Source organism: Peromyscus leucopus, unplaced genomic scaffold (genome assembly GCF_004664715.2).
Source record: "Peromyscus leucopus breed LL Stock unplaced genomic scaffold, UCI_PerLeu_2.1 scaffold_570, whole genome shotgun sequence".
In the NCBI taxonomy this organism is placed as follows: Eukaryota; Metazoa; Chordata; class Mammalia; order Rodentia; family Cricetidae; genus Peromyscus; species Peromyscus leucopus.
In genome coordinates, this window is record NW_023505476.1 from 21892 (window position 1) to 40150 (window position 18259).

At 45.3% G+C, this 18259-nt stretch overlaps 2 pseudogenes; one reads left to right on the top strand and one right to left on the bottom strand.

The window, feature by feature from the left end:
• LOC114702708 overlaps positions 1-18259 on the top strand; it is a 44130-nt pseudogene that overhangs the window by 5897 nt on the left and 19974 nt on the right.
• On the bottom strand, positions 3308-3416 carry LOC114702715 (annotated as a pseudogene).

Consider the following 18259-nt stretch of genomic DNA (forward strand, 5'->3'; position numbering starts at 1 on the left):
CTTTAAATCACAACAAATCATCAGCAACTAAAATTCTTGTCCAGCTAGTAGGTGTGCATTAGCTAACTAACTGTAGAGGAAGAAGTGAAAGGCTGAGCTCAGATGAGACAGGATTCTCCAGCCTTTTGCCTAAGGCCTAAGCTGACTGAAGGCCTGCCAGCCTGCCAGCTGTAGGCATCACTCCACAACAGCTCAAGAGGAAGGTACTGGTTACTCTCCACCACCAGCCACCCTGGACAGACTCCATGCTGTAGACATTAAGGCTGGGCCAGAGCTGTTGCTGTTGCCCTGACAGCAGCAGGCAGCTTTTTAGGTGTCTTTGGTACAAGAGTCCCTTTCTACTTCCTTGGGAAGGGAGGGAGAGTCTGAATCGACCACTGTTTGAACGTCACCTGTGTTGTGTCTTTACCTTGGCTGTCAGAGCTCAAATGAGGCTTGGTCATTGGAGCAGTGAAGAAAGACGTCACCCCTGCACTGCAGGGGGCGGTCCTGTGACTAGAGTGGCGGCCTCTTGGTTTCCCCTCACCCCGGCTTGTTACTAGTGGATAATGTTGGCACATGCCTGCAATCCAGTGCTTGGGAAGTGGAGGCCGGGGAATGAGGGGTTCATGGTTAGCCTTGGCCATGTCTAACCTGGAATTATGAGACCCTGTTCCAGCCAGCGAGATGTTCCCTGGGTAAAGGCACTTGCAATCAAACCCGACAACCTGACTTCAGTCCCTAGAACCCCACGGTGGAAGGAGAGGACAACTCCTGCAAGTTGTCCTCTGACCTCCATGTTGGCTGTGCTGACACACCTGCTCATACACACAGTGAATGAATGTAATTACAAAGTTTTAAAAGGAGACCCTATTTCTATGACTCATGGACATCGCTGTATTTTTCAAAACTAGGAATGTGCTCCGAATAGGTAAATGTATAAATTCTTAAAGAAAAATAAAACAAGCAAACAACGAAGCAAAAACTCAACCATCACTTACACGTCACATCCTGACTCTCAACCGTGACTTGTCCACGAGCGTCTCCATCGCAGGGTGTGCAGCCGCATCCCTTTGAAACCTTCCTTTGGTAGACGCGCTGTCAACCTCCTGGAGCTAAGGAAGGGGAGATGCACGGTGTTTACTGACCTGACTGCTTAGGCCTTGATAACCCGGGAAGTGCATGGACAGGGCTTCGAAGGAGCTGTCCTCATCTGCCCTGGGTTCCTCCCAACTTGTGCTGCAGCTGGGGTCCACAGTGTGTCATGAACTTCAAAGTGTGATTGACTTCTACTGGCGGAGGACCTTATATTCCCATTGAACGTCATAGCTTTCTGGGGCAGGCCTGGAAGCAATGTTTGTGTGTTCTGTTAATCCTGCACTGACTTTAATGAAGCATGTGCACTGGGACCCTTATCTTGCAATGGAAGTATCTGAAGTTAAAAGCAAATGTCCTAATGAAGTGCCAAGGGTGGGATCTGAACTTAGAACTAGGCATCTGAGAACTCTTAATCACTAAGATGTACTGAGCTGTTTCCCTGCCCTCGCTTATTTGACACAGGATCTCATTATGGTAGCTCTGGCTGGCCTGGAACTCACTGTGTAGACTAGGCTACTCTTGACTTTTAGGCAATCCTCCAGCCTCTGCGGCCTAAAGTGCTAGGAGTAAAGCTGTATACCGTCATGCTTGGCTCTGAATCATTTCCTACCATCTCCGAAAGAACAATTACTGCAAACAAGTTCTGAGTGACTACACTTTTTTTACTATGCACTCTTCAGTGTCATTTATCAAATGGACCATTGATTTGTCTTTATGAATGTGCTCCTAATGAACGATATTCTGTCCACGTTATTTTTAAACACAAGAAGTATTTCAACTACCCTGGGACACAGGCCAAGTCTCAACAGCATGAATGACACCCCTTTCTAAGATTAGAGCTCTGTGATGACAGTGTACCTTTTCCAGTTGCTGTCAATCATTGTCTAAGGCAGCTGGAACTGCTGTAGCAGATGACTATAGACTAGGCTTCTGGAACGCCAGGCATTCATGCTCACAGCTGTGCACTTCTTGAAGTCCAAGATCAAGAAGCTTGCAGATCCCTATCTGGGGAGAGCGGCTTCATACTCCTCATGTGGTTGGAGCAGACTCTCTGTTATAAGGACATTAATCTCACCGGGCAGTTCCAACTTTATGATCTAACATCTTCTAGAAGTCTCTCTCACCTTGGTGTGTGTGTGTGTGTGTGTATGTGTGTGTGTGTGTGTGTGTGTGTGGCACTTGCCTTTTCTGAATATTTCATGTCCACAGAGGCAAACAATATGTGGCCATTTGTTTTCTTCCTTATCTTACTGAGCGCAGTATTGTCGAGGTTCACGTTGTAGTTTGTGTGTGTGTGGTGGGGGAGTTTTCTTCCTTTTACTGGCTGAATAATATGCCTCATTTTTGTGCTTTTTTTTTTTATCTGTCCTTAATGGGCAGTAGGGTCATTTTCACCTCTTGGCAATTCTGAATAACTTGGTGCCTCACAGTCTTCTCAAAGTAGAACCATGTTCTCCACTTTCTTGGATTCTACCTTAGGAATTTAATTCCTGGGCTCTACGGTAAATAATTCTAGGTTCAGCTATTTTGGGAACAAGCCCACTCCTTACATTTTATGTCCTTGAGAGTGTGTCTGCAGTTTTTCCAACAACTGGTTATTTCACTTTCTGTGAGTTTGTGGGATCTCTGGGTGGTTTCATTCCCATTCCAGTAACACATTGTCCTGCTTGCTGGGTGTTCATGTGTCTGTCTAAAAACACCTCTGTTTTTTAAGTTTGGTCCCTTGTCTTGTTGAGTGATAAGAATTCTTTACATATTCTGGATCCTGCCTCTTTATTGGATAGATAATGGTTGTTTAGTGCTAATTCTGGGTATCAAACCTAGGACTTTGCACATGACAAGCCAAGCCCTCTATTCCTCAGCTGTCCCTTCAGCCATGGTAGATGGTTTCTGATAATATTTTTTTCCTTTTTCTCCGGTTACTTTTCACTTTTTATTTTTGTTTTGTTTTTAGTTTATGAGCACATGTGTGTCTATGTCTCCCTGCGTGTGCATCATGTGTGCAGGTGACCTCAGAGGTCAGAAGAGGATGCGGATCTCCTGAAATGGGAACTACAACTGGTGGTTGTGAGATGCCTCATGGTTGCTGAGAACCAAACCTCAGTCCCTGGAAGAGCATTGAGCCATCTTAACTTCTGAGCTATCTCTCCGGCCCCCGTTTTTTTTTTTTTTTTTTTTTAAACTTTTTGCAATAGTTTTTTTTTTTTTTTTTTTTTTTTTTTTTTTTTTAAGCCTACAGCACCTGGTATTCCCAGACAGTCTCCCATCCAAGTACTAACCAGGCCCGACCTGCTTAGCTGACGAGATCAGGTGCATTCAGGGTGGTATGGCCCGTAGACTACAATAGTGTTCTTGGAGGAGTAAAAAGTTTTAAATTTTAATTTAGTCAACTTCTCTGCTTTTGCTGCACTGCCTTTGCTGTGCTCAGAACTACAGAAGTGCCTGGAATCTTTCCTGGAGCTTGGGGCATCCCTCCCGGCAATCACTGTCAACAGCACTGAGTCCTCAGGGAGCCTTGAAATTTCATTTACAATAGCTGGGTGTCCCCCAGAGGCTTTTTGCTCTGAATAATGAGCCTTCTATCTTCTGGTCCTGCTCATATAAAAAGGACTCCTTCATTATTCCTGTGCATATGCACATCTAATTATATAACTATGATATTTAATATATGCAATAGACTAAAATTGTGTGTACATAAACTGTATACTTAATAATATGGAAAAATTACTTCCCAAGCAAACAGCTTTGGAATGCCAGGGGTGGTGCTGAGAAACAGTGACCAGCAAGTGGAACTTAAAACTATTAAATTTGGAAAACTGTATTCACTGATTTTTTTTTCCTATTGGAGTAAAAACATATATAACGCAAAGTTCACCATCTTAATGATTTAAGTGTGCAGTTCAGTGATAAGTGCAAACATATGTTTGTTTATTCATCAGAATCCTTTGCAGTATGCAGATCTGAAGCTTTGTCCTCACCACACTACTGTTCTTTGGCACAAACACACACAACACACACAACACACAACACACACACACACACACGAACTTGGCAGCCCTGGTGTGTTCTGGTCTCTAAACTCTCAGCACTGCACGTGTGCCCTATCTGGAAGCTGCACCGTTACATTCCTGTAACTGGCTGCTTTCACTCACCATGACAACATGTTTACTCGCGTTACAGCATGGACAGAGCTGCTTCTTTAGACTGAATGCTATTTCATTGCTAAGATTACATTTTTTTGTCCTCACGGTGCTGGGATGAAAGCCAGAGCCTTGCACATGCTAGGTAAGCACCTTCCACCAAGGTATACTCCCAGCCAAAAACCACATTCTATTTATCCATCCATTCACTCACCTGTCGACATGCTGAATCATTTTGTTATGAATGTGGTGTGGAAATGTTCTGTGAACTCCTGATTTCAGTTCTTCTGAGCATCTACGCAGAGGTGGAGTTGCTGGATCATTTGATAACACTGCTTTACTTACGATTTTTTATTTCTTGTCAGACAGGGTCTCGTATAGTCCATAGTGAGCTTTGAACTCATTATGTCACAGAAGGTGACCTTGGACTTTGGGATCCTCCTGCCTCTGCATCCTGAGTGCTTCCAGGCATGTGCCACCACATCCAGTGTATGCAGCTGGGGATGGAACCAAAGACTCCTTTTGGAAGAGCAGTCAATGCTCTTCATGGCTGAACCATCTCCAGGCCTTTATTTTTTTAAGTGTATATTTGTGTGTGTCTCTGTGTGTGTATGTGCGTGTGAGTGCATTGCCCCGAAGAGACCAGAGGCAAGGGATCCCCTAGAACCTGAGTTTCAGGTGGAGCCATTCAATATCAGTGCTAGGAGCAGAATTTACGTCTCTTCAAGAGTAGTGCATGCAATTAACTGCTGGGCCATCTAGCTAGCCTGTTTTTAGTTTTTTGAGGGGCCACGAAATGTTTCCACAGCAGGTATGCTGTTTTATCAGTAGAAGCAAAGGGCTCCTATTTTCCACTTCTTAGTCTTTTAAAATCTTCTCTCTCCCTCCTTTCCTCCCTTTTTCGTCTTCCTTCCTTCTCTTCCTCCTCCTCATTTGAAATGACATCTCACTGGGTTGTCAACTCTGGTCCCCAAACTCTTGGGCCCAATCAATCCTCCTGCCTCAATCCTGCTCCCTCCCAAGCAGCTGGGAGTACAGGTGTGTACCACTATACTTAGCTGTTGTTTTTGTTTTGATAGTAGCCATCCCAGTGGGTGTGAATTGGTATCTCATGGTGGGTGTGATCTGCATTTCCTAATGATTTGACTAGAGCGGTCAATCACGCTTCCTGGCCATTTGCACATGTTCTCTGGAGAAATATCTGTTCACTCCCTTGACCCTTTTTTTGTTGTTGTTTGGATTGAACAGTTACTGTGTTATAGAAATGTGCCCATGTGTTATTAGTAACCACTTCACAGACATATGGCGTGCAAATATTTTCACCCTTTCTGTAGTTTTCTTTTCATTGTATTGATTATGTACTTTGGTGCAGGGAAGTTTTAAAGTCAATTTTGATTTTGGAAGCTACATGACAAGATGACCTTAGATGACACTGATATGCTGTGGTTGGAGTTGAAAGTGAACTTACCACTGCCTAGAATCTCCTGGAAAGAGAGTCTTCATGAAGAATCGTTTAGATGAGGTTGGCTTGTGAGCATGTCTGTGGGGAGTGTCTTGACTGTTCACTGATGTTAGAAGATCCAGTCCACTAGGTGGCGCCATTCCTGTTATAGAGGGGTTGCCATCTTCCTTTGCTCTCCCTCTCCCTCCAAGACTCAAATAACCCCAGCTGGCCTTGAACCAACCAGCTACGTAGCTGGAGATGATCCTGAACTCCTGATCTTACTACTTCCACTTCTCACCAGGCCTGATTTGTAGTTTTTGTCTCAATGGAGTGTGAAAATGAGGTTTGGAGTGAATGGATTCTACTCTCTCGTGTTTTTATCTGTTTCTGTTTTAGAACAATCTTGGTCTTGCATTGTCAGTCACAGTCCATCCCTGTCCACCCTTCCTCATCTCATGCCCCACCTCCCTTCAAGGCTGCAATGAGATTTCCAGGCAGGACCTGCTTTACCTCCTGACCTTGAGCTTGTCCATCAGCAGAGAGCTCCACACGGAGGATTAATTGCAGCACATCAGCTAAGATATCTTCATAACGGCATTTCTTACAATAACCTCCAACTGGCCTGTGGTATTTTTAGTTGTGTCCTCATTGGGTATAGTCTGTAGTTATTATGGATCATTCAATAATTAATCACTGAACGGAATTACCCAGGTTTAGATAGAATCTTCTAGAGCAACATGGAAACATTATAAAGCTTCTTAGGCTGTCTTAGGATGAAACACTATAACCAAGAAGCAAGCTGTGGAGGAAAGGGTTTATTGGCTTACACTTCTACATTGTGATCTGTCACTGAAGGGAGACAGGCAGGAACCTAGAGGCAGGAGCTGATGAGGGGCCACAGAAGAGAGCTGCTTACTGGCTTTCTCCACTTGGCTTGCCCGGCCTGCTTTCTTATAGAACTCAGGACCACCTGGGGTGGCCGCACACACAATGGTCTGGGCCCTCCCCGTCAATCATTAATTAAGAAAATGTTCTACAGGCTAGCCCATAGCCCAACCTTATGGAGGCATTTTTTCAATCGAGGTTTCCTTCTCTCAGACGACTATAGTTTGTGTCAAGTTTACATAAATCTAGCCAGCACACAGGCCAAATAAGTCTCTGGGCACCCGCCCCCCCCAATGTTTTAAACTCAGTCTTTAAGCTAGTGGGTTCCATCATGACACTGTCATTCATATGTACCGTTGGACCTTGCTTATGTTTGTATTTCCTCCCCTTTTCGGGTGTCTGGATGTTTTTAGGTTAGTTAAGATGTAAAGCCACTGGTAAAACTCACAAATGTGCAAGTCCCTGATATAAATGAGATATTTGCATAGAACCTGCACCACCGCATCTTGTCTACCTCACACCAGCTGCAAATGACTGCAATGCCTGCTGCAATATGAATCTCGATAAGGTGCCACTTGGGGGGGGGGGGTATGAGAAGAGGGCAAGTCCGCAGGTGATCTGTGCTGACTTGTCACCTTAGCCCTAACCACGTGGTATGCATCAGTAATAATATAACACTGTTTTTATCTAAGTTGGTGGAATCCGCAGGGTGGAACCTGCAGAGTCAGAGAGCCATGCTCTGGGTCCCAGGATAAGGACATTTAACATTATTAATAGCTATTGTCGGGTGGCCTTACATGTGACTCTGCGTTTTAAAACTTTGTAAACTTAGACTTTTATTTATGTATTCACTGTGTGAGCCCACGTATGGTCACCTGTACTAAGGCATATGGGTATGGAAGTCAGAAGTCAGCCTGCCGGAGTTGGATATCTCCTCCCACTATGTGGGTCCTGGGGACGGAACTCAGGTGGTTAGATTTGCTTTACGTCACTTTTAGCCTGCCGGGCCATCTCACTGGCCCTGCGACTGTTTATTTTAGACTCCCTCAGCCATTCCTGAGGAGCAGACCCATCTCCCATGATGTTACCATCACTTGATAGCAAACTACTTGCCAGTAAATGTGGTTATTGAACTCTTGTAATTTTCTTTTCCTAAAAAAAAAAAAAAAGACTTATTTTAATGTGTGTGTGTGTGTGTGTGTGTGTGTGTGTGTGTGTGTGTCCACGGAGACCCCTTGGAGCTGGAGTTACAGGTTTTTGTGAGATGGGACTGCTGGACTCTGAATTCAGATCCTCTGACAGAGCAGCAAGCACACCTAACTGCCATGGCTCCGGAATCCTTGTAATTTTTCTTGGCCTTTTTCCCTGGTGCTTGTGAGCTGAGCATCTTTTCATATGGTGCCTGGTTGTTCATGGCCTTTCTCTGGTGAAGTGCGTATTTATAATCTGTTTCCATTTTTCTGTGGAGAGGATAACTGTCTTTTTAATTTGTGAGCATTGCATATATATTTTGGAGACCACTGCTCACACTCTTCAGCCCACTCCAATGGAGCTTGTGTCTCTACCCCAAACTTGTCAGGTTTGGTAAATTCAGCAGCCCCCGCCCCACCATTGTCTCGGTGGATAGCCCAGTGTTGTGTTATCTGTTGTTCATTTTCTCTTTGTGGCCACAAAATCCCCGACAAGAACAACTCAAGGAAGGAGGGGCTTGTTGTGGTCCCCAGTTGGTGGGTGCAGTCCATGATGGCGAGGCAGGCATGATGGCGGGGCAGGCATGATGGCGGGGGCAGCGGCAGGAGCTGAGGCTGGAGCTTGTGGTAACATTGTATCCACAGTCAGTAAGCAAAAAAAGTATCCCTTTTACTGTCAGGGATCCCAGTGCATGGAAAATGGCACTCACATTCAGGATGGGCTTTCCTTTCCCAGCTAAACCTTTGGGGAATGCCCCCATAGACAGAGCTCCTCCGTCTTGGGGCTGAGAAACAAAGACACATCACCAGGACTTAACAGTAGCAATGGTTGGCTTTCTTGGGAGGGCATGTAGAGAAAATGCTTGAGACAGGAAGTCTTTCAGAGCTAGAGACTGGACAGAGAGAACGGTGGGCCATCACCCCATAGAGGATGGGGTACCTCATCTGGGGCGGGATGAGGACACATGTCCAAGTGAATCTCTGAGTCAACAAGTTTTGAATGGTGACAGCAGCATCAGGGGCCTTCTATGGTGACCCAGCTCATTTTGGAAGGTGACAGCAGCAGAGGCCTTTTATGGTGGCTCTGCTCATCCATGGCTTGGGTATTGACTAACAGATGCTGGGTGTCGTTTTGTAGAGGGAGACACAGGAAGTCTTGGGGCAGTTGAAGGTGCTTATTGAGGTGATGTAAGATGATTGGGTGTATAAAGTTTTGAGTTTGGTGCTGGCAAGCTTGCCAGCAGTTCCAGTCTGTGTGAAGAAGAGGACACAGGGACCAGTGGCCAGGTTCATCTTCACCCGTTTTATACCTTCAAGAAACATGGCCTGACTTCCACCAACCCATAACACTTGGTCCTCTGCCAGCTCTGTCTCTTTGGTTGGCCTGCCTGTTAGCTTCTCATACCTTCAGGTCTCAAGGTTCTGTTACGTCTTTAAAAATTGCCGACAGCTTTTGTCTGTGTGGGCTCATATCCACACTTCGTGTTAGAAAATAAGGCTGGGAACTAAGAAAACGTACTTACTCGTTCATTAAAAACAATCACAGCCCCAATAAGAAGAATAAACCCATTAAATTTAAATAACAATAAAAGAAACAATATTTGAAAAACAAAAGTATGCTGGGCGATAGTGGTGCATGCCTTTAACCCCAGCACTCGGGAGGCAGAGGCAGGCGAATCTCTGTGAGTTTGAGGCCAGCCTGGTCTACAAACAAGTTCCAGGACTGCCAGGGCTACCCAGAGAAATCCTTTCTTGAAAAACAAAGCAAAACAAACAAAAAGAAAGAAAAAGAAACAAAACTGTCCATAGTTCCTTCCATTCTGCCGATTTCATCTTTTCTATCATCTTTAGATGTAGAGCTAATGCAGTTGTTTAGAGACAGATTGTTGAAGCCATCCCAGAAGACAGGTCGGAGGTCCTCAGAACATTAACAATGGAACTAGAAGAGGAAATGGGGCGTGCCCGGGAGGCTCCCTCATTGACAAGGTCTGAGCTGAGTAAAGACTTGAAGAAGTTGGCTAGAAGGCTCTGGAGAGGAGTTCCAGGCAGGAGAAGGACAACCCCAAGGAAGGACTGTCTGGAACCCTTGAGCTGCAGAGGGTCTGTGTGTCTGCAGGACTGAGCCAAGGAGAAGGAGCGGCTGGGAGTGGCATGGTGTCTGGCAGGGTTTTGTCAGCCATCCTGAAAATGCTGGCTTTGAAGCTCCTGGACGTGGAGAGTCAGAGCAGGGGAGTGGCATGATGGACCTGAGGGTCTCAACTGGACCCCTGTGGACAACGGTGGAGCCGGCCGAGAGAGCTGCAGGAGGCTCTGTAACAAAGCCGTGTAGGGGTGGGCAGTGACCTGGGCCTGTGGGAGGGAGGGAGGGCTCCAGATTCAGGAGCTGCTGGGGATGGGCTCCAGATTCAGGAGCTGCTGGGATGGGCTCCAGATTCAGGAGCTGCTAGGGAGGGGCTCCAGATTCAGGAGCTGCTGGGAGACGCTGGGGGTGGGAGGCTGTAAGGAAGAGTGGGTGTGGCAGTCTCTCTGTGCCTCATTTGGATAAAGTGAGATTCAGAGCCACAGGGAGCAGGATGGGGCGGGGGTGGCTGGCTGGAAAGGAACAGCTGTAGACTGCTCTTGCAATAGACATTTTGACTGGGAGGTACCTGAGGGACATTTACGTGGGTGTTCACCTACTGGCTTTGAGTGAGGGAAGGTGATTTCAAAGCCAAAGATAGCTCCAGAATGTGAGCAGGCAGATATTAAATTCAATATGGGTGTCAAGAAACGAAGAGAAAGAAGCTGTCTGAGCACAAAAATTAAAATGCCAAGGCTGAGCGTAAGTAAAGGGGCCGTCAGACAGGCTTCCAGGCCTGTCTCTGTATGTTGCTATAACCAAGTAACTGGGGCTATATAGCATATTTTTAATTTGTCTGTTTGCTGCTTTGTTTGTTTAGTCAGCTAAGGCTGTCCTTGAATTCACTGTGTTCCAGAGGTCTGCCTTGGTCTTCTGAGCTCTTCCCCACTCCCAAGAATAGGATCACAGACAAGTGCTACCACATCTGGCTTGAGGGGTTTATAAAAGAACACCTTTCCCTTTCTCTTAGCTCGGGAAGCTGGAAGTCCAAGAGGGAGGCGTCAGCACACCGCTAAGGGCACTCCTGCTGCGTCCCCACAGAATGGCGAAGGGGCAGTGACCTCTATATAGTTAGCCCTGGCTAACAAAGCGAGTAACTAACGGTCTCAGTGCAATCAGCCCACTCATGAATGTGGGGCTCTTGTGACCCAAACACACCCGCCACCTCCCAGTACTGCTGCATGTGGGTTCATTCACATTCTACTTTGGGGACTCATTTAGGCCACAACAGTGACAGAAGCGAAAGGAAAAGGCAGAGGAGTCGTGGAAGCAGGCTGAGTGGGGACTTCAATGATGAGAGAACAATGAGAGAACAAGCGATGGTCCAGTGTAGTTGGAAAAGGTGCTCGAGGGGTTATAGATGCTTTACAGGGTCCTGATGCAACTCTCCCAGGCAGTGCGTGGACTGCCTTCTGATCTGCCCCAACCTGCAGGAAGTAATCCCAGAAGCCACCTGGAGACTGAGATGGAGATGGGGTGCCATTGGTATGGAGGGGCTGCTAGAAGCCCTGGATAGAAAAGACCACCCCGAGATAACAAGGGCTGGGTGACTAGAGCTAGCGAGGACTGTGGAAAATGTGCCATCCGTAGTCAGAGGGCAGGGAAGACAGTCTGAAGATGTGCAGGAGGATGGCCAGAAGACCCAAAGCACAGGGAGTGATCAAATGGTGGAGAGGGCACAGAGGTGCAGGGTGGCTGACAGTGTCAGCGACAGTAAGATGGAGTAGGAGGAGACTGCAAAAGGTCCCTCTGTCTGGCTGCTCCATGTGTCTTTATAGAACGTGACTGGTGGTAACTGTCATGTGCTGTGAGGTGGGAGGATCAGGAGGGGAGAGTAGGGGCAGGTCAGGACTTTCAGGGCATTCAGAGAAGGCAGGTGGGCTGTCAGGGAAGGTCCCATGCATTCATACATTCCTCTGTTTGGGGACAGATGGGGTCTTTGGTCACATTGTATAGTAAGGGGAGGTCCCAGTGATGGTCAGAACAATGGAGTTGAGGAATGTAGCTCCCTCCGAGGCGGAGTCTGCTTCCAATGTAGAGGCAGGCATGGCTCAAGGATGGGGAAGGCAGGGGCTGCGTCAGAGGGCAGAACACTCAAGCTGTACATTTTTGGTGCCATCTATACATAGAGGAGGAGGGTAGGGTCTTCTCCAAGGGCAAGTTGGGGCAGAATAACTTCTGGAGATAGCTGAGTTTTGACAAAAGCATATTTTAATTGAGATCTAATCCACACATTTTAAGATTATCCTGGAGTCCTAGTTTTTTTTTTTTTTTAAAGTACATGGCTATTTCTTGAACATATAATTTTCCCCTTAAAATCTATCTGTCTATCTATCTATCTATCTATCTATCTATCTATCTATCTATCTATCTATCTATCTATCTTTCCATCCATCCATCTACCTAACTATTGAGGTAGGGTCTCTCTATGTAGTCCTAGCTGTCCTGGAATGCTCTATATAAACCAGGCTGGCCTCAGACTCACAGAGATCACCTGTCTCTGCCTCTTGAGTGCTGGGATTAAAGGCGTGCGCCACCATGCCTGCTCTTCCTTTTAAAAGTTTGAATTAACACACAAGGTGTTAGTTATCATTTTGACATTTTCAAACAAAGCATCTCTTAGTGATTCTCCTCCCCCGTCTCTGACCCCTGTACTTCCACCCCCTCACATCCTCCCCACGCTATCTTCTTCACGTCCCACATGTTCTTTTCCACCCCTATTCTTCCTCGTTGCGCGTTTTCATCTTCTCCTGGTTTCCTTCCTCGTCTTCTTAGGCTTCGCCTGCATTTTCACCCTTTTGTGCCTTATGGGCTAGCAATTGTCTATGACATGTGATTTTGTCTTCTTTGGGGTTGGGTCACCTCATTTAATATTATACTTTCCAAAATTCATTCATTTTCCTTCAGGCTTCGTGACTTTTTTTCTTTCCAGCTGACTGCAGTTTCATTGTGTGTGTGACTATGTTTTCAGCTCCACGCATCGGTGGATGGGCAGCTAGGCAGTGCCCATTCTCTTGCTGTCACAGAGCAGCAATGAGCACAGAGATATGCGAGTATCAGGTATGGAGTCCTGCGGATATAAAAACTCTCCTCTTCAGTGAGTTCAGCTCGGTAGCTTTTACTATTTTCACAAGCTGTGCACCGCCGCCGTCGAATATTTAGTAAAGTGTTCTCATCAGCCCCCACCCTGACCAAGAGGCCCACTATAAAGTCCCCATTTCCTCCTTTGGTGCCCCTGCCAGTTTCTAATTTCCTCTCTGCCACTATGGATTTGTTCATTGTTGAGATTTACTTACATGAAAAAACAAAACAAAACAAACAAACAAATAAACAAAAGCCAAGATGTAGCCTTTGGTGATGAGTTTCTCTCCCTGTGCACAATGTTTCAAGGGCAGTCCAAGCAGCTTGTGTCAAGCGTCCATTCCTTCCTTCAGGGCTGAACAGTGTTACCTTGTGATGATATATATATATATATATATATATATATATATCAGTTGTATACAACATGACAGAGTGCAGTCTGAGAACTGTGTTGCTGAGTGGTGGTGGTTTGATATATATATATATATATATATATATATATATATATATATATATATCAGTTGTATACAACATGACAGAGTGCAGTCTGAGAACTGAGTTGCCGAGTGGGTGGTGGTTTGAATGTGAATGGCCCCCAGAGGCTCATATATTTGAATGCTTAGTCACCAGGGAGTGGCACTGTTTGAAAGGATTAGAAGGATTAGCAGGTGCGGCCTTGTTGGAGTAGGTGTGGTTTTGTTGGAGGAAGTGGGTCACTGGGGGCGGGCTTTGAGGTGTCAAAAGCCCTTGTCGAGCCCAGTTTCTCTCTCTCTGTTGCTGCCTGCAGACCAGGATGTAGCTCTCAGCTACTGCTCCAGGGCCGTGCGTGCTGCCACACTCCCCACCATGATGATAATGGACTAAGCCTCTGGGACTGTAAGTAAGCTCCCGATGACATGCTCTCTTTGTTTTTGTTTTTTTTTTTTTTTTTCAAGACAGGGTTTCTCTGTGTAGCTTTGCGCCTTTCCTGGAACTCACTCTGTAGACCAGGCTGGCCTCGAACTCACAGAGATCCGCCTGCCTCTGCTGGGATTAAAGGCGTGTGCCACCACCACCCGGCGACATGCTCTCCTTGTTAAGAATTGGCTTGGCTCTAGTGTCTCTTTACAGCACTAAACAGTGACCAAGATGCCACATGACTTCATTGTTGTAGGAATATTATAGAGCAGTATTTCTGTGAGCAACTTTTCCTCATTGCTTAGGATAAGAACAGTGTGTGAGATGTCCTGATTTAAGCTGCTAGAACCAGTTACCACAGACTTATAGCTTAAACACTGAATATTTCTCGTGGTTGTGTACCCTGATGTCTGAGGCCAGATACCATCCTGATTGGGTTCTGGTGAGGGTGCTCTTCCTGGTCACAAAACAGTCAGCTTCTTGTATCCTGACATGACAGAGTACATGCCAGCTCTATATTCTTTTTAAATGAGGGCATTAACTCTGTTCATGAGGGCTCCGTCCTCATGACATAATGACCTACCAAACACTCTCCCTCTAAATATCATCACACAGGGTCAAATTTCAACAAAATAGGAATCTGAGGGACAAACATTAAGTCCATAATGTTAGGGTTGTTTTGGAGGATTAAATGTATATAATAATTGAAGTTTTTGAGTAAGGAGCTGAAAAATAGTAAAAACTCCTATAGTCCCAGCACCGGGAAGGCTGAGGCAGGAGGATTATGAGTTTGAGGCCAGCCTGGTTGACATTGTGAGTGCTTGTGACAGAAAAGAAAACAAGAATAGAAAAAAGTTAGCTTTTAACAATCTGAAGGTTTCATTCATTTATTTATTGTGTGTGTATCTGTGTATCTGTGCGTGGCACAGGATTGCCACTGTTGTGGAGGTCAGAGGTTTGTGGTAATCAGTTCTATCCTTGAACCACATTGGATACTGGGGTCAAACTTAGATCATCAAGGCTTGGTGGTAAGTGCCTTTACCGCACTGACCCATCTCATCGGCCCCTAGACTATGGTTTTGGTCTGTTTATGCAAAACAGAATGTGAGATTTGGATTTTTGTTTCAGTGTAGAGACACACAGATCATTTTTATGAATTTGAATATGCAGCATTGATACATAGTCTTTGTGATTTCTCCCTCTCTGAATTACACATGCTCTATATTTTAAAATGTAAATTTTTAGGTGGTTGGGCGCCAATGGTGGATCTAGAAAAGGGGGAAGATTATGTTTGAACAAAGAGGAATTTGAAATTGAGCCCAGTAGGAGTAGTAGGGCAGACAAATCCTTTTTACATATAATAGAGAAAAAAGCGATGGCTGTGAGTCTGATGTAGGTGTGCAGATGAACAAGGTGGAAGATGAGAGCTAGAAGATGTGGCTGCCTCTTGACCTGGGTCCTACAGGGACTCTGAGGATTGGTGAAAAATGTCTGGTGAACTTGAATTCCTTCACAGGTGAATGTATGAAGGATAGGATGCTGTGATGAAGATTGCTTTTACTGGGTCTCTTTCTTTTTTTCTTATCTTTTTTCCTTTTTTGAGACAGGGTTTCTCTTTGCAGCCTGGCTGTCCTGGAACTCACTCTGCAAATCAGGCTGGCCTCAAATTCAGAGATCCACCTGTCTCTGACTCCTGAGTGCTGGGATTAAAGGTGTGCACTACCATGCCAGCTGGTTCTCTTTCTTTCACAATCTTTCTGTCACAGCTATCACCAACATCAGTGTTGAGATTACACATATGTACTATCATTACACACACCCTAATGCCTGCTTACAAAGATTTTGTGGGGCTGGACCTGGGGTGATACCTTCAGCATGTTAAATGCTTGCCCTGCACTCATGAGGACCTGAGTTTGATCTGCAGAGTCTGTGTGTGTTTTTTTTTAAACCCAGGCATGGTGGAGCAACTTGTAATCCTGAGACAGGTGGATCCCCGGCTCCTGGACAGGCAGTCTAAGCCTCTTTTATGAGCTCCAGGCCCGTGAGAGATCCAAGATGGACAGCTCCTGAAAAACGACAGCCAAGGTTGTCTTCTGGCCTCTACACACATGTGCACACGCATGCACCTGTACATACATGCACCTGCGCACACATGGAAACACAGATATAAATAAAGAAGTTATCTTGTGGAAAGCTTTTTTTTTTTTTAAAATGAAGAGTTTATTTTTGGCTTTGTATTTCCAGAAGGCAAGAGTCTAAAGTGGTAGAGAGGGCATGGCATGCGAGCAGTAGCAGGAAACTGGGTGGTTACATTTTCTTTATGTGTATGCATGTAAGTATACATGCCCACATAATACAGAGATGTAATTTAAAACATTTTAAGATTTAAATAGAATTCAATCATTCTTCTTTCTCCCTCAAGTTCATCCAGATCCTCTCCTCTGTCCTACCCACCCAACTTTAACTTCTTTATCAAAAAATCAAAACCAAAAACCTGATACAACAAAATGCCCAAAATCTAGAAAAAAATACAACATCACCCTAAAAACAAACAAACAAACAAAAAACAAAACAAAACAACAAGAACAAAAAAAACCCAGACGACTGAGAGATCCTATCTCAAAAGTCAAGATGGACAGCTCTGGAAAAGTAATAGCTGAATTTGTCTTCTGGACTCTACACACATATGCACACACATGCACCTCCACACACATGGATACACACATACACACATATAAACTGTAACCCTCACCAAACTGTAACCGAATAAAAGAACACACAGTACAAACCATTATGTATCGGCCAACTACTCCTCAACATGAGATGTGCCGTGGAGTGGTTGATACACCCAATGTCACTCCAGTGGAGAAAATGGATTTTCTCTTTCCATTGGATATAAATGAGAGTTTAATTGTTAGCTGTTACCCTAGTGGCTTAGTATTCCATCCATCCATCCATCCATCCATCCATCCATCCATCCATCCCATCCATTCATTTTTAGATGTATTTAAAATCAATCATTTTTAAGTGTAACAAAATAAAATATAATAAGATAAAACAAAAATGAACACATCAGAGTTGGACAAAAAAACCAATAGAAGGAAAAGAGGGCAGGAGAAGGCACAGGATTCAGACACCACCTGTTCACACACTCAGGATCCCATAAAAACACTCAACTGGAAGCCATGATATAAGCACAGAGGACCTGGTGCAGACCCGTGCAGGCCATGTGCATGATCCTTCAGTCTCTGTGAGTTTATGTGAGTATCGATCCTGTTGATATAGAAGCCTTTCTTTTGGTGTCCTCCATCCCCTTTGACGCTTATATTCTTTCTGCCTCCTCTTCCCCTGAGCTCTGAGGGAAGGAAGGGATTTGATGGAGACATCTCATTTAGGACTGAGTGCTCCAAGATGTGGCTGTGGATCTGTGTATTTGTTCCCATCTGCTGCAGGAGGAAGCTTCTCTGATGATGGTTAAACCAGGCACTGATATGAATCTGGCAGAATATATCATTAGGATCATTTTATTGTTACATTCTTTCTTCTCTCCTTCCTTCCTCCTTCCCTCCCTCCCCCTCCTTCCTTCCTTCCTTCCTTCCTTCCTTCCTTCCTTTCCTTCTTCCTTCCTTCTTTCCTCCTTCCTTTTCTTTCCTCCCTCCCTCTCTTCCTTCCTTCCTTCCTTCCTTCCTTCCTTTCCTTTCTTCCTCTTCCTCCCTTCCTTTCTTCTCCCTCCCTCCCTTCCCTTCCCTCCTCCTTCCCTCCCTCCCTCCCTCCTTCCTCCTTTCCCTTTTGATCAGTATTATTTGGTTTTCCCCCAGGTCTGTGGGCTATCTAGTCTCAGGTTCTTGGTCACCCTAGCAGTGTCAGGTATGGGTTCCATCTCCTGGAGTGGGCCTTCAGTCAGGTCAGTCACTGGTTGGTGACCCCCACAAGCTTTGTGCCTCTTGCCCTAGCATGTTGCAGGTAGAACACCATTGTAGACAGAGGCTTGTGGCTTGGTGCTTACATTTCTCTTTTGATAGCGTGCTGAGTGCCTTTCTGAACCAAAGACACTGGAACACAGTGATGTAGGTTCTGTGTAGACACCAGCTCGACATCTCCATGTTCAGTGGGTTGTATAGGTGTTGTCTTCAGCAACTCGACCTTGGTGTCAGCTTGTGGAGAGCAATCTATACTTTCGGCAATAGCCTGGGTTGTTTGGGGATTCCCACAGAGCCTGTGGAAAGCTTTTTTTAAGTTGATTTTCTAATGAGTGGCTTAAATAAATACGTTCATAGCTACATTAAGGGCTATGGAGATCCCAGGGAAATCCTCTCGGTCTCCTTGTGTGTGTAAATATTTAGATAATTAGGGCAAGGTTCTAGATCTGGGTTCTTTACCTTCTCGCTGGCCCATCTTGATGGCCCATATGCTAAGTTTTTGGTCT